General features: G+C 36.3%; 1 long non-coding RNA gene across 2 annotated transcripts; it reads right to left on the bottom strand.

Annotated features, from left to right (window-relative positions):
* Positions 1-754: 754 nt before the first annotated feature.
* On the bottom strand, positions 755-5,599 carry LOC121877857. Of its 2 annotated transcripts, XR_006091058.1 has the most exons (4): positions 5,585-5,599; positions 5,160-5,332; positions 3,445-3,900; positions 755-1,225 (listed from the first exon to the last, which is right to left on the bottom strand). It is a non-coding gene; the product is annotated as an uncharacterized LOC121877857 (long non-coding RNA). The 2 variants fall into 2 exon arrangements; XR_006091057.1 differs by lacking the exon at positions 5,585-5,599 and having other exon boundaries at positions 5,160-5,384.
* Positions 5,600-5,801: the final 202 nt, after the last annotated feature.

A 5,801-nucleotide genomic window follows, 5' to 3' on the forward strand; every position in this document is an offset into this window, starting at 1 on the left:
CCTGACCAGAGAAACACAACACTCACCACCTTCAGTAAACACCGGCGATGACTGAGGGACTCACCATCTAAGCTCAACCATTAATTCCTGACCTCCATCCACATCAGCAAACCTTAAGTATCAATTTATATTGTACCCTAACTTTATACGTAGCTTGTTGTAATGATGTAATATAAACGCTGACATTGCTACTAAAGGTAATCACCCATTTCAAGAGTTTATTTAATGCGTATAACGTAATGTAAATATTTTTTGTCCTGATATTAACTATTTCAGGACATTATTACTGATGCATGACTATGCTTCACCAATTAAGGTCTTGACCACAGAACAACAGAGCAGTTTCTGTCTTGGCCAACAACTTACAAAATTTAAGACAAATTATACCTATAAAAAGAATGTTTCTGATAGATGATACTTTACGAAGAGGAGGAGTGTTGTGTTACAAGTTCTTTATTTCTTGTAGGATGTAAAAAATACTGAGGCAAGTCGAATTGCTATTGAGTGTGAGAGGTGGACATTTGGAAATAGATAAATTAGAATAGTAGATGATGATTGCTTTGTGTTTATCTTAGTATAATGAATGTAAATTAATAATAAAGACATGGACACTTCACCTATTGCCTATGGATGTAAAACCTATTATATTTTTTATAATAAGATCTCGGTGTTGTAAGCTTTTAGAATTCCACATTGCATAACAAGTCATATTACTGCTATAATAATGTCATAAAGAGGTGTGGGAAAAACTAAAGAAATATATTTGATTTTATTGATACTTTATCAGTACAAAAATTATTCCTTGCTATAGCGTGTGTGAAAGTGTTGTTGGTGCTAGTGACTCCGGTGAAACCTCATTAGTAGTTGGATCAAGTATCTTAATAACTTCAACTTTACGAATAACGTTTTAAACATAATAACTACGGCACTGTTTAATATGTTTTAGTACTATAACACTAATATTGTTGAGTTAATATATAAATTGTTGGTGTTAACAGTTCTGATCGGTAGAGTACATTCACTCAATTGTTTTGACAGTAGACTCATTTTTGTCGAAGTAGATTTTTTATTACATTGCTAAAGTTGTGAATGTTTCAGGAGCCACCAACGGTATTGGCCTTTACATGCAGGTCACGTATTGACCCCCCTTACAGCACAGCTCCTCGTTGCTGGATTCTTCTCCCATCTCCCAAGGGCCATCACAAAGCTTCGAATACAAGACAACCTGTATGGAAGTACGATAAAAATACAATATTTAAAAAAAAAAAACACGTAAAGGATTTATAAATTAAAATACCATGGATATCATTAGTTGAAAAATATAATGTTATACAAAACCATTGTAATGGGCCCTGTCTCATCAACAGAACATATTATATAAATGGGTCAATACATCTGATATTATATTCAGATTCACCACCCTGTAACTTTCCACTGTCTATGAGTAAGACATGAGTTGGACAACGTGAGCGGGCAACCCTCCCAAGAGGAAGTAGACCCATAGCTCAGCATTTCTGTAAACCCAAGATGTGAGGTCCTACAGTCAGTAGCTCACCTCAACTTATATCGTAAGGACGTGACCTAACGTTTATAATACATAAACGCCGTCCCCTTCTCATTCACTCCTAGACAGTGAGACTTACGGTTGATCTACACTCAGGAATTATATATACAACCTTTTATAATAAAACAAAGGAACTACCGTTTGGGTTTCTTTACTTAAAACCCAAATATAAATATATGTGAACGGACTGGTTAATTGCACAAGCAGCCGATTCATATAGGTGGCAGCGGTGGGATAAAATTGCATCTGCTTTTCTGTGTATTTTCCTATGTAGGTACGTTAATATTTCTTTTATAATGTACAGTATCTCAAAAAAGATTCTGTTCACACTGTGTGAAACATTATGAGACCACTAATGATAGATATTGACATGCATTTACTTTGGTATATACTGTAATTTAACATAAGTAATGCAATGTGCATTACTTTCGGCGTAATTGATATGCTATAATTGTTCGGTTACCAAATGTAGTAGGATCAGTATGCCACAGAGCCACGCATACCAACCCCTCCCGACATCTCGAGTTACTTGGAGCATTTCGGAAGTCATCGGACCCATCCTGGCTGATATTTTTTTGGAGATTAAGCAGGTGCTCCTCTACTTAAGAACGTTCAACTTACAAACTTTCAGAGACACAAACATCATCACTGAGGGGGGGTTACCTGCCAGAACAGGTGTTTAATGTGGATTGGACTGGATTATTTTGAAGAAAATTCCAGATAGAACAAACATTACCTAAGAGGAAAAGATTGAGCCAGGTTTTAAGGCTGTATTAAAGGGTATAGCTGTACTAATTATCCATAATCTTTTATTTTTTTTTCACAATATGTTTGGTATCTACAAGGGTAAAGTTGGACTTACAAACAAGACTCGGGAAAGTAACTCGTTCGTAAGTAGAGGAGAACCTGTACTTACAAGGTCTTTTTAAATTAAATTCAAGTATGATCTGTCTTATATACTGTACTGTACTGTACTGTACTGTACTGTACTGTAAGGACATAACTTGGAATTGGGCTTAATGTACTGTATATTGGTCGTTTTCACTGTCTGTCATTTGAATTTAAAATTTATAATTTTATGGTTTTATGAATTAATGATATTTATGGCATGATTTAATATACACTGGTTTCTTATCATTGATCAATTATAACACTTTTTTCCAATTCTGATTATAGGTTAGGTTTGAACATTTCCTCTGAAAATATTTTAAGTAACCTAACCTAACCTAACCTAACAAGCACTGGTAATACCTACTGTAAGCAATTCACCAGAACAACAACCCATACAGTGAAATATAGCACGGAAAAAAAATCCAAGGTAATTATCAGCGTCGGTCTCACAGGTGACACTTGTTGTAAACTCTTACGTCAACAATCTACCAAACACATTTTGTATCATCTTGGATCTTTCTGATATAATATTTTGGCGAACTTGAAATGACGTTACATCTATCCCCAAAAAGTGTATTCTTTATTGTACTTGAGGATACGAGGATGTTTGCAGGAATACAATGCTAGATAATTTGTGAGAAGTGTAATGGGGAGTTACGGTAAACATCACGGGGTATAACGAAGGTTTCTTAGAAATATATACATTTATTTATTTTATCATTTTAATTTTCGTATATTGTATTTCAGAGACTTTATCTCTTCATATATAACTAGTTGGAACTTTTGGGATAAATCTTTCGTTGCCTACCCACACGCGAAGACTTATCCCGAAATGTTCCAATAAAAATTTAGATTACTCAATAGTAGCCTAAACCAAATCACGTATATTTGGTTTAAAAAAATAATTACGGTTCGGACGGCTCTTTCGGGATAATAATAAGTAACCCACATGTTTAGAAAAATGGCCGTTAGTCATATGCCATACTTACTTCTTTTGGACCAAAGTCTTCGTCGCCCCTAGCAGGTTACAAGTATCGCAGCTCGTCTGGCCTACCGTCTGGCCGTCACCTGTCTCGTTATCCAGGCTTCCGTCGTTGGTATTCCTGACCCACTGTAGAATTTTTGTTATTCAGAGGATACAAATAGAAATAATATAAAGCAGAAAGATTTATTATATTTTAAAATTTTAATTGCCAATGCTAAATATTTTCTGTGGTAATTTCATCAACTACAATCTTTATAAACTTTCATAAAACCTAATATTATGCTGGTAAACAAATATGTATGCAAGAGTAATGGGTCTCACAATCATGCGGCATAGTTCTCGACATCCCTGTTCTGCTTCACAGTTCTCCACTTGGAAGGTAGGGAGGTTGAACACTTCTACCTCTTCTTCAGACTCGGTGATAAAGCCGCCGCACCTGCAGTGTGGTTGATCCTGGGCCCTGCCAGTGTGTGAGGCAAATTATCTTACTATTTAGTACTAAAATATTCACCATGTCTTTCTGAGCGAGACAATCTTAAGGGCCAAACTGGTGACCTTTTGAGTAATGTTGGTTTCGTTTCTTTCCCCCGAGAACGACAACTTTTCTATATAACTTGTGTTTCTGAATTGTTAAAGTGAAGTTTGACGTCAGTAATAAAATTTATGGTCCGGGAACCTTTACTTTAACTCTTATATATGTATATATTAATACATCTAGCAGTATTATAAATGACATTTGAAGGACATACAATTTGTAAACTATTAAGCTTCAGGCAGAACAATTCAAACATAATATCTACAATTGCTAATACAGTGCCAGAAAATTGGAGACATTACATGGCAGACATATTTCTCTCAAAGCTTATCTTTATTTTTACGCTACCTGTGTCTTTATCTAATCACCATGACGTCAATGGCTAATTATATTATTGATGTACGTGGCATTCCTTTATACAGTACAAAGGTTTACTTCAGTCAACATCACATCTGGCTCTTCAGATATTCATTACTAAAACTACCAAGTGATCCAGCACACCAAATACTCTAAAGCTTAGCTACAATCTGCTGTCTATCACATTTAAGATTTACACAACATACTTGACCACACAGTTCACGGTACAATGCAATACAAACAACATTGATAATAGCAGTTAACTGAGAGATATCGTTCGCTCGCTCGCACACACACACACACGCACACGCACACGCACACGCACGCACACACACACACACACACACACACACACACAAAATGTTACTGACCCGGTCACCACTTCAACATGTACTTAAGTAGAACTTACTTTACACTCTATGAGAGAAACGAAGTAATCTTTTACTGGTCAAAAATGTAGACGTGAACCATAAATATCTGCAGGATATTTTATGTAAGAGAGAGATGAATGCCAAGAGTGTTCGTTGATCCTCCTGATCTAAAATCTTTAAAGGCATTTTTTTAACAAACTATAAAAAAATGACTAAGTTTGCATACAATTTTAGTGATTTCAAAGCTGAACAATTAACAGCAGACATACATATGATATATCTGTAGGTACTAATGGTTCAAAGAAGTTTTAAATTGTTGAATAAATTCGACATAAATACTATACAGTATACGGTACATTTCTCACTGACGTACCCGCAACTCTATTGTATCCCCCTCACTACCAGCCGTGATACGTTGCTCAGTGGGTAAACTATTGTAATGCTGGAAAGCTTTACCATGTGAGGGCGGTGAGGGAGAAGAGGATCACGAGGAGCTTCATCTTGCTTGTCAGAAGTGTGCAGACTATATCATCCAGCAGACTGCTTTATACTGGCTAAAGTACGTCATCAGCCAGCGTCCAATGTGAGCCAGTCAGCTGTTCTCTCCCAGCCTTCCCCATCAGCAAACTCTAACCAGTACATGTACAGTGTGAGTACTATTGTGTGCGACTAGTATTTGTTCCGTCGACCATGCACAGTTACTGTGTATGTTACATTTGTAGCACTGTGTCACTAAGTAGATAAGCCACTGTGACACTAAGTAGATAAGCCATCTGACACTAAGTAGATAAGCCACTGTGACACTAAGTAGATAAGCCACTGTGACACTAAGTAGATAAGCCACTGTGACACTAAGTAGATAAGCCATAAATACAACTCACTTAACCGTTCAAGGTTTCAGTTGCACAGTGTTTTAAAACAACCACTTGTGTATCTATGCAATCTGTTACTGGGTATGAAATAGTCCAGTACTGCATACCACTACCATCTGTGGGAGTGAGAATACTGGCATATGTATGACTGTATGACGTTATCATTCTGACGATCTTCTATGTTTACAGAGGTTACCAGAGACTCATTATAATATCGGAATAATTC

Source organism: Homarus americanus, unplaced genomic scaffold (genome assembly GCF_018991925.1).
Source record: "Homarus americanus isolate GMGI-L3 unplaced genomic scaffold, GMGI_Hamer_2.0 scaffold24523, whole genome shotgun sequence".
In the NCBI taxonomy this organism is placed as follows: domain Eukaryota; kingdom Metazoa; phylum Arthropoda; class Malacostraca; order Decapoda; family Nephropidae; genus Homarus; species Homarus americanus.